The following is an 11387-nucleotide window of genomic DNA, read 5'->3' on the forward strand; positions in this document are numbered from 1 at the left end:
TGCTGTGGCTAGGAAAGGTCTCCCTAGGATGATGCATTCATCATCTTCCTTCCTAGTGTCTAGGATTATGAAATCAGCAGGGATGTAAAGGCCTTCAACCTTTACTAGCACGTCCTCAACTATTCCATAAGCTTGTCTCACTGACTTGTTTGCCAATTGTAATGAGAACAATGCAGATTGTACCTCAATGATCCCTAGCTTCTCCATTACAGAGAGTGGCATCAGATTTATCCCTGACCCAAGATCACATAGAGCTTTTTCAAAGCTCATGGTGCCAATGGTGCAAGGTATTAAGAACTTGCCAGGATCTTGTTTCTTTTGAGGTAGAGTTTTCTGAATCCAAGTATCTAATTCACTAATGAGCAAGGGAGGTTCACTTTCCCAAGTCTCATTACCAAACAGCTTGGCATTCAGCTTCATGATAGCTCCTAAATATTGAGCAACTTGCTCTCCAGTGACATCTTCATTCTCTTCAGAGGATGAATATTCTTCAGAGCTCATGAATGGCAGAAGGAGGTTTAGAGGAATCTCTATGGTCTCTGTATGAGCCTCAGATTCCTCAGGATCCTTGATAGGAAACTCCTTCTTGCTTGAAGGATGTCCCAGGAGGTCTTCCTCACTAGGATTTTCGTCCTTCTCCTCCTTGATGCATTCGGCCATGTTGACTAAGTCAATGGCTTTGCACTCTCCTTTTGGATTCTCTTCTGTATTACTTGGGAGAATACTGGGAGGAGTTTCAATAACTTTCTTACTCAGCTGACCCACTTGTGCCTCCAAATTTCTAATGGAGGATCTGGTTTCATTCATGAAACTGAAAGTGGTCTTTGACAGATCAGAGACTATATTGGCTAAATTAGAATTATTTTGATCAGAGTTCTCTGTCTGTTGCTGAGAAGATGATGGATATGGCTTACTATTACTCAGCCTATTGCGTCCACCATTGTTAAAGCCTTGTTGAGGCTTTTGTTGATCCTTCCAGGAGAAATTTGGGTGATTTCTCCATGATGGGTTATAAGTGTTTCCATAAGGTTCACCCATGTAATTAACCTCTGCCATGGCAGGGTTTTCAGGATCATAAGCTTCTTCAGAAGCTGCCTCTCTAGTACTGTTTGATGCATGTTGCAATCCATTCAGATTTTGAGAGATTATGTTGACCTGTTGAGTCAACATTTTGTTCTGAGCCAATATGGCATTCAGAGCATCAATTTCAAGAACTCCTTTCTTCTGAGGGACCCCATTATTCACGGAATTCCTCTCAGAGGTGTACATGAACTGGTTGTTTGCAACCATGTCAATGAGTTCTTGAGCCTCTTCAGGCGTTTTCTTCAGGTGAATAGATCCACCTGCAGAATGGTCCAATGACATTTTCGAAAATTCAGAGAGACCATAATAGAATATATCTAATAGGGTCCATTCTGAAAACATGTCAGATGGACATCTTTTGGTCAACTGCTTGTATCTTTCCCAAGCTTCATAGAGGGATTCACCATCTTTTTGCTTGAAGGTTTGAACATCTACTCTCAGCTTGCTCAGCTTTTGAGGAGGAAAGAATTTATCTAAGAAAGCAGTGACCAGCTTATCCCAGGAGTCCAGGCTATCCTTAGGTTGCGAATCCAACCATATTCTAGCTCTGTCTCTTACAGCAAAAGGGAAAAGCATGAGTCTATAGACTTCAGGATCCACTCCATTCGTCTTTACAGTCTCACAGATCTGCAAGAACTCAGTTAAAAACTGATAAGGATCTTCAGATGGAAGTCCATAAAACTTGCAGTTTTGTTGCATTAAAGCAACTAGTTGAGGCTTAAGCTCAAAGTTATTGGCTCCAATGGCAGGAATGGAGATGCTTCTTCCATCAAACTTGGATGTTGGCTTTGTGAAGTCACCAAGCATTCTCCTTGCATTATTATTATTATTATTTTCGGCTGCCATCTCCTTCTCCTGTTCGAAAATTTCTGAAAGGTTATTTCTGGATTGTTGTAATTTAGCTTCTCTTAATTTTCTCTTCAGAGTCCTTTCAGGTTCTGGATCAACTTCAACAAGAGTGCCTTTTTCCCTGTTCCTGCTCATATGAAAGAGAAGAAAACAAGAAAAGAAAAAGGAATCCTCTATGTCACAGTATAGAGATTCCTTTATGTTAGTAGAAGAAGATAGGGGTATAAGAAAGAAGAGGGATGGATTCGGATTTTTAGATGAAGGGAGGTGAAGAGAAGTGTTAGTAATTAATTAATTAAATAGAATAAGAGAAGAGAAAGAAATTTTCGAAAATAATTTTGAAAAAGGGGTTAGTAATTTTCGAAAATTAGAGATGAGATAAGTTTAAAATTAAAATTTAAAAAAAAAGAATTTTTGAAAAAGAGAGGGAGAATTTTCGAAAATTAGAGAGGGAAAAGTAGTTAGGTGGTTTTGAAAAAGATAAGAAACAAACAAAAAGTTAGTTAGTTGATTGAAAAAGATTTGAAATCACATTTTGAAAAAGATAAGAAGATAAGACAAAGATAAGATATTTTGAAATCAAATTTTGAAAAAGATTTAATTTTAAAATTGACTTAACTAACAAGAAATTACAAGATAAGATTCTAGAACTTAAAGATTGAACCTTTCTTAACAAGAAAGTAACAAACTTCAAATTTTTGAACCAATCACATTAATTGTTAGCTAATTTTCGAAAATTAGATAAAAAGATAAAAAAAAGATTTTGAAAATATTTTGAAAAATAATTTTGAAATTTTCGAAAATTATATAAAAAAAATGAAAAATATATGATTTTTGAAAAAGATTTTGAAAAGATAAGATTTTTAAAATTGAAATTTTGACTTGACTTGTAAGAAACAACTAATTTTAAAAATTTTTGACCAAGTCAACCCAAAATTTCGAAAATTTGGAGGGAAATAAGGAAAAGATATTTTTTATTTTTAAATTTTTAAAGAAAAACACAAAAATGACCCAAAACATGAAAATTTTGGATCAAGACACAAGATGCATGCAAGAATGCTATGAATGTCAAGATGAACACCAAGAACACTATGAAGATCATGATGAACATCAAGAACATAATTTTGAAAAATTTTGATGCAAAGAAAACATGCAAGACACCAAACTTAGAAATCTTTAATGCATGAAAAATATGAATGCAAAAATGCACATGAAAAACAACAACCAACACAAAACAAGAAAACATCAAGATCAAACAAGAGGACTTGTCAAGAACAACTTGAAGATCATGAAGAACACTATGAATGCATGAGATTTTCGAAAAAAATGCAAGAAAAATGTTTAAAGCATGCAATTGACACCAAACTTAAAAATTAACACAAGACTCAAACAAGAAACACAAAATATTTTTGATTTTTATAGTTTTCTAATTTTTTTGTATTTTTATTAATTTTTTTCGAAAATATAGTTTGGAAAAACGAAAAATAAAAAGAAAAATTTTTGAAAAAGATTTTTGAAAAGAAAATTACCTAATCTGAGCAACAAGATGAACCGTCAGTTGTCCATACTCGAACAATCCCCGGCAACGGCGCCAAAAACTTGGTGGACGAAATTGTGATTCCTATTTTGTGCCTTTTGGTATCATTGTAAAATTATGGAATTTAAGAAATTGGCATGAGTGGACACAACTCCGTTCAACTAACCAGCAAGTGTACTGGGTCGTCCAAGTAATAAACCTTACGTGAGTAAAGGTCGATCCCACAGAGATTGTTGGTATGAAGCAAGCTATGGTCACCTTGCAAATCTCAGTCAGGCAGATTAAAGGGTAATTGTGATTATTGGAATAAATAATAAAAAGGAATAATAAAAGGGATAGAATACTTATGCAGATTCATTGGTGGGAATTTCAGATAAGCGGATGGAGATGCTGTAGAGCTCAAGGACGCCTGCTCTCCTACTGCTTCTACTCAATCCTTCTTACTCCTTTCCATGGCAAGCTTTGTTTAGGGGTTCACCATCAACTGTGGCTACTTTCAATCCTCTCGGGGAAATATCCTATGCGGCTGTCACTCGCACAGCTAACCAGTCTGGAGGCATCACCCATGGCTGATGGCTACATCCCATCCTCGCAGTGAAAACTAATGCTCACGCACTCTGTCACAGTACGGCTAATCACCGGTTGGTTCCCTCCCCTACTGGAATAGAATCCCTCTTTTGCGTCTGTCACTAACGCCCAGCAGGTTACAGGTTTGAAGCACGTCACAGTCATTCATTAACGGAATCCTACTCGGAATACCACAGACAAGGTTAGACTTTCCGGATTCCCAGGATCCTACTCGGAATACCACAGACAAGGTGAGACTTTCCGGATCCTCATAAATGCCTCCATCTATCTAGCTTATACCACGAAGATTCTGTTGGGGAATCTAAGAGATACACGTTCAAGCTCTGTTTCATGTAGAACGGAAGTGGTTGTCAATCACGCGCGTTCATAAGTGAGAATGATAATGAGGGTAATCTAACTCATTACATTCATCATGTTCTTGGGTACGAATGAATATCTTGGAATAAGAATAAGAGAGATTTGAATAAAAGATAATAGAATTTCATTAATACTTGAGGTACAGCAGAGCTCCACACCCTTAATCTATGGTGTGCAGAAACTCCACTGTTGAAAACACATAAGCAAAAGGTTCAGGCATGGCCGAATGGCCAGCCCCCCTAACGTGATCACAGGATTCAAAATACAATCCAGGATGTCTAATACAATAGATAAATGTCCTATATATACTAGACTAGCTACTAGGGTTTACATGAGTAAGTAATTGATGCATAAATCCACTTCCGGGGCCCACTTGGTGTATGCTTGGGCTGAGCTTTGATCAATCCACGAGTAGAGGCATTTCTTGGCGTCAAACTCCAGGTTATGACGTGTTTTGGGCGTTCAACTCCGGATCATGACGTTTTTCTGGCGTTTAACTCCAGACAGCAGCATGAACTTGGCGTTTAACGCCAAGTTACGTCGTCATTCTTCGAATAAAGTATGGACTATTATATATTGCTGGAAAGCCTTGGAAGTCTACTTTCCAACGCCGTTGAGAGCGCGCCAATTGGAGTTCTGTAGCTCCAGAAAATCCATTTCGAGTGCGGGGAGGTCAGATTCCAACAGCATCAGCAGTCCTTTTGTCAGCCTTCTTCAGAGTTTTGCTCAAATCCCTCAATTTCAGTCAGAATTTACCTGAAATCACAGAAAAACACACAAACTCATAGTAAAGTCCAGAAATGTGAATTTATCATAAAAACTAATGAAAACATCCCTAAAAGTAGCTTAAACTTACTAAAAACTATATAAAAACAATGCCAAAAAGCGTATAAATTATCCGCTCATCAGATGTCAACAGAGGTGAGTTAGTCCTTCAACTGAATGGGGACTACCTTGTGTTTAAGGCACATGGCCATCCCTCTGTGACAAAAGAGAGTAAGCATGAAGAGCTTCTCTCAGTTCAAGGTCAAGAAGAGCCCACACAGTCAAACTCTAAGTTTGGTGTTGTGAGGCCACAACCAAACTCTAAGTTTGGTGTTAAGACACCATATCCAAACTCTAAGTTTGGTGTTGGCAACTATACAACATTGACCTGATCACCTTGTGGCTCCATGAGGGCCACTGTCAAGCTATTGACATTAAAGAAGCGCTTGTTGGGAGGCAACCCAATTTTATTTATCTAATTTTATTTTATTTTGTTTTAGTGTTATTTTTGTGTTTAATTAGGTACATGATCATGAGAAGTCACGAAAAAAATCAAAGAAATTAAAAATAGAGTCAAAAACAGAAGAAAAAAATTTTTCACCCTGGAGGACGCACGGGCTGGCGTTCAACGCCAGTAAGATGCATCTGGCTGGCGTTCAACGCCAGAACAGAGCACCATTCTGGCGCTGAACGCCAGAAACAAGCAAAAACCTGGCGCTGAACGCCAGGAATGTGCACAGAGAGGACAAACTGGCGCTGAACGCCAGTAACAAGCATGAAACTGGCGTTCAACGCCAGAAACATGCTTTACATGGGCGTTGAACGCCCAGGACATGCACCAATGGGCGTTTGAATGCCAGAATGATGCACGAAGGCATGTTACATGCCTAATTGGTGAAGGAATGGTATTTCTTTATACCTCAGGATCTGTGGACCTCACAGGATCCCCACATACCTCGCCATCTCTCTTTCCATTCATGGTCATCCCTTCTGTTTTTCATTCACCACCTACATCTACCCACTCTCCCCCATACACCCCACCTACCTTTACAAATTCAACTTCTCTTTCCCACCCAATCCCACCCATATAGCCGAATCCATCTCCCCTCACTCACCTCCATTTTCTTCTTCTTCTTCTTCTTCTCTTCTTTCTTCTCTTGCTCGAGGGCGAGCAATATTTTAAGTTTGGTGTGGTAAAAGCATAGCTTTTTTGCTTTTCCATTACCATTAATGGCACCTAAGGCCAGAGAAACCTCAAAGGGAAGACAAAAGCTTCCACATCTGAGTCTTGGGAGATGGAAAGACTCATATAAGCCGTCATAGCTCAGTGGTATAACATGTGGCTGCAAATCAAGAGATCCCTGAGATACCGCAGGGGATAAGTTGTCCTCCACACAAATATTGGAAGCAACTAAGGGTAGAAACACCAAAATTACTAGGAATCATTCAACAGAAGCAAGGAAGAGACATAGAGGAGCTCAAAAAGCACCATTGGACCTTCAAGAAGGCGCCACCCTCACTCAGGTGGATTCATTCCTTGTTCTTTATTTCTCTCTGTTTTCGGTTTTTAATGTGGTGTTTATTTATGTTTTGTGTCTTTACTTCATGATCATTAGTATGTAACCATGCCTTAAAGCTATGAATAAATCCATTAGTCCTTCACCTCTCTTAAATGAAAAATGTTTTAATTCAAAAGAACAAGAAGTACATAAATTTCGAATTTATCATTGAATTTAATTTAATTATATTGATGTGGTGACAATACTTTTTATTTTCTGAATGAATGATTGAACAGTGCATATGTCTTTTGATATTGTTGTTTATGAGTGTTAAAATTGTTGGCTCTTGAAAGAATGATGAACAAAGAGAAATGTTATTGATGATCTGAAAAAAAAAATCATGGAATTGATTCTTGAAGCAAGAAAAAGCAGTGAAAAAGCAAAAAGCTTGTGAAAAAAAATGGCGAAAAAAAAAATAGAAAGAAAAAGAGAGAAGCAAGCAGAAAAAGCCAATAGCCCTTAAAACCAAAAGGCAAGGGTAGCAAGGATCCAAGGCTTTGAGCATCAATGGATAGGAGGGCCCAAGGAAATAAAATCCAGGCCTAAGCGGCTAAATCAAGCTGTCCCTAACCATGTGCTTGTGTCATGAAGGTCCAAGTGAAAAGCTTGAGACTGAGTGGTTAAAGTCGTGATCCAAAGCAAAAGAGTGTGCTTAAGAGCTCTGGACACCACTAACTGGGGACTCTAGCAAAGCTGAGTCACAATCTGAAAAGGTTCACCCAGTTATGTGTCTGTGGCATTTGTGTATCCGGTGGTAATACTGGAAAACAAAGTGCTTAGGGCCACGGCCAAGACTCATAAGTAGCTGTGTTCAAGAATCAACATGCTTAACTAGGAAAGTCAATAACACTATCCCAAATTCTAAGTTCCTAAGAGACGCCAATCACTCTAAACTACAAAGGAAAAAGTGAGATGCCAAAACTGTTCAGAAGCAAAAAGCTACAAGTCCCGCTCATCTAATTAAATTAATATTCATTGATATTTTAGAATTTATAGTATATTCTCTTCTTTTTATCCTAATTGATTTTCAGTTGCTTGGGGACAAGCAACAATTTAAGTTTGGTGTTGTGATGAGCGGATAATTTATACGCTTTTTGGCATTGTTTTTAGATAGTTTTTAGTAAGTTCAAGCTACTTTTAGGGATGTTTTCATTAGTTTTTATGTTAAATTCACATTTCTGGACTTTACTATGAGTTTGTGTGTTTTTCTGTGATTTCAGGTAAATTCTGGCTGAAATTGAGGGACTTGAGCAAAACTCTGAAAAAGGCTGACAAAAGGACTGCTGATGCTGTTGGAATCTGACCTCCCTGCACTCGAAATGGATTTTCTGGAGCCACAGAACTCCAATTGGTGCGCTCTCAATGGCGTTGGAAAGTAGACATCCAGAGCTTTCCAGCAATATATAATAGTCCATACTTTATTCGAAGAATGACGACGTAACATGGCGTTGAACGCCAAGTACATGCTGCTGTCTGGAGTTAAACGCCAGAAAAACGTCATGATCCGGAGTTGAACGCCCAAAACACGTCATAACTCAGAGTTCAACTCCAAGAGAAGCCTCAGCTCGTGAATTCATCAAGCTCAGCCCAAACATACACCAAGTGGGCCCCGAAAGTGGATTTATGCATCTATTACTTACTCATGTAAACCTTAGGAGCTAGTTTATTATAAATAGAACATTTAACTATTGTATTAAATATCCTGGATTGTATTTGGAATCCTGTGATCACGTTTTGGGGGGCTGGCCTCTCGGCCATGCCTGAACCTTTTACTTATGTATTTTCAACGGTGGAGTTTCTGCACACCATAGATTAAGGGTGTGGAGCTCTGCTGTACCTCAAGTACTAATGCAATTCTATTTTCTTTTATTCAAATCTCTCTTATTCTTATTCCAAGATATTCATTCGTACCCAAGAACATGATGAATGTGATGATAAGTAACCCTCATTATCATTCTCACTTATGAACGCACGTGATTGACAACCACTTCCGTTCTACATGCAACAGAGCTTGAATGCTTATCTCTTAGATTCCCCAACAGAATCTTCGTGGTATAAGCTAGATAGATGGCGGCATTTATGAGGATCCGGAAAGTCTCACCTTGTCTGTGGTATTCCGAGTAGGATCCTGGGAATCCGGAAAGTCTAACCTTGTTTGTGGTATTCTGAGTAGGATTCCGGTAATGAATGACTGTGACGTACTTCAAACTCGCAAGTGCTGGGCGTTAGTGACAGACGCAAAAGAATCAAGGGATTCTATTCCAGTAGGAGCGGGAACCAACCAGTGATTAGCCGTGCTGTGACAGAGTGCGTGAGCGTAGTTTTCACTGCGAGGATGGGATGTAGCCATCAACCATGGGTGATGCCTCCAGACGATTAGCCATGCGAGTGACAGCCGCATAGGATCATTTTCCCGAGAGGATTGAAAGTAGCCACCGCTGATGGTGAACCCCTATACACAGCTTGCCATGGAAAGGAGTAAGAAGGATTGAGTTGAAGCAGTAGGAGAGCAGGCGTCCTTGAGCCATACAGTATCTCCATTCGCTTATCTGAAATTCCCACCAATGAATCTGCATAAGTATTCTATCCCTTTTATTATTTCTATTTTCTTATTTCTATTTTCAAAAACCCATAAACCAATTTAATATGCCTAACTGAGATTTACAAGGTGACCATAGCTTGTTTCATACCAACAATCTCTGTGGGATCGACCCTTACTCACGTAAGGTTTATTACTTGGACGACCCAGTACACTTGCTGGTTAGTTGAACGGAGTTGTGTCCACTCGTGCCAATTTCGAATTCCATAATTTTACAATTACGTGCAACTACAGCACCAAGTTGATGAATGCAACTCAAAGAATAGTGATCACAATTTCGTCCACCACTAAGTCAGAGTGGCTCTGCTTAGAATTCTCTGTCTGTTGCTGAGAAGATGATGGAAAAGGCTTGCCATTGCTAAACCTATTTCTTCCACCATTATTGTTGTTGAAACCTTGTTGAGGTCTCTGTTGATCCTTCCATGAGAGATTTGGATGATTTCTCCATGAAGGATTATAGGTGTTTCCATAGGGTTCTCCCATGTAATTCACCTCTTCCATTGATGGGTTCTCAGGATCATAAGCTTCTTCTTCAGATGAAGCGTCCTTAGTACTGCCTGGTGCAGCTTGCATTCCAGACAGGCTTTGAGAAATCATATTGACTTCCTGAGTCAATATTTTATTCTGAGCCAGTATGGCATTCAGAATATCAATCTCAAGAACTCCTTTCTTCTGATTCGTCCCATTGTTCACAGGATTCCTTTCTGAAGTGTACATGAATTGGTTATTTGTAACCATTTCAATGAGTTCCTGAGCTTCTGCAGGTGTCTTCTTCAGATGAAGAGATCGTCCAGCAGAGCTATCCAATGACATCTTGGACAGTTCAGACAGACCATCATAGAAGATACCTATGATGCTCCATTCAGAAATCATGTCAGAAGGACACTTTCTGATCAATTGTTTGTATCTTTCCCAAGCTTCATAGAGGGATTCACCTTCCTTCTGTCTGAAGGTTTGGACTTCCACTCTAAGCTTACTCAATTTTTGAGGTGGAAAGAACTTTACCAAGAAGGCATTGACTAGCTTTTCCCAAGAGTTCAGGCTTTCTTTAAGTTGTGAGTCCAACCATATCCTAGCTCTATCTCTTACAACAAAAGGGAATAGCATAAGTCTGTAGATTTCAGGGTCAACCCCATTGGTCTTAACAGTGTCACAGATTTGCAAGAATTCAGCCAAAAACTGATGAGGATCTTCCAATGGAAGTCCATGGAACTTGCAATTCTGTTGCATTAGAGAAACTAATTGAGGTTTAAACTCAAAGTTGTTTGCTCCAATGGTAGGGATAGAGATGCTTCTCCCATAGAAGTCGGGAGTAGGTGCAGTAAAGTCACCCAGCACCTTCCTTGCATTGTTGGCATTGTTGTTGTTTTCGGCTGCCATGTCTTCTTCTTGTTTGAAGATTTTTGTTAGGTCCTCTACAGAGAGTAGTGCTTTAGCTTCTCTTAGCTTTCGCTTCAAGGTCCTTTCAGGTTTAGGGTCAGCCTCAACAAGAATGCTTTTGTCTTTGCTCCTGCTCATATGAAAGAGAAGAAAGCAAGAAAATATGAAATCCTCTTTGTCACAGTATAGAGATTCCTTGAGGTGTCAGAGGAAAAGAAAAATAGAAGGAAGAGGTAGAAGAATTCGAACTTAGAAAGATAAAGTTCGAATTATGCATTGAGGAGGAGTGTTAGTCCATAAATAGAAGGATGTGATAAGTAGGGAAGAAATTTTCGAAAATAAATTAAAAAGATTTTAAAAACATTTTGAAAAATTGAAGAATGATTTTCGAAAAATATGATTGAGAAAGCAATAAAGTGATTTTTGAAAAATATTTTGAAATTAGAAATCAAAAAGATATGATTGAAAACTATTTTGAAAAAGATGTGATTAAAAAGATATGATTGAAAAGTTATGGTCTTAAAAAGATTTGATTGAAAAGATATGATTGAAAAATAATTTAAAAAGATTTGATTTTTAAAATCAATGACTTGGATAACAAGAAAAGATATGATTCAAACATTAAACCTTTCTCAACAGAAAAGACAACATACTTGAAATGTTGAATCAA

At 38.5% G+C, this 11387-nt stretch overlaps 2 non-coding genes across 2 annotated transcripts; both read left to right on the forward strand.

Moving 5' to 3' along the window:
- The first annotated feature begins 1423 nt into the window (after nucleotides 1–1423).
- On the forward strand, nucleotides 1424–1527 carry LOC112763592 (small nucleolar RNA R71). Its single transcript, XR_003182902.1, has one exon. It is a non-coding gene; the product is annotated as a small nucleolar RNA R71 (small nucleolar RNA).
- Nucleotides 1528–10203: 8676 nt separating this feature from the next.
- LOC112764049 (small nucleolar RNA R71) lies at nucleotides 10204–10312 on the forward strand. Its single transcript, XR_003182988.1, has one exon. It is a non-coding gene; the product is annotated as a small nucleolar RNA R71 (small nucleolar RNA).
- The last annotated feature ends 1075 nt before the right edge of the window (nucleotides 10313–11387 follow it).

The sequence above is a fragment of the Arachis hypogaea genome, chromosome 2 (genome assembly GCF_003086295.3).
Source record: "Arachis hypogaea cultivar Tifrunner chromosome 2, arahy.Tifrunner.gnm2.J5K5, whole genome shotgun sequence".
In the NCBI taxonomy this organism is placed as follows: domain Eukaryota; kingdom Viridiplantae; phylum Streptophyta; class Magnoliopsida; order Fabales; family Fabaceae; genus Arachis; species Arachis hypogaea.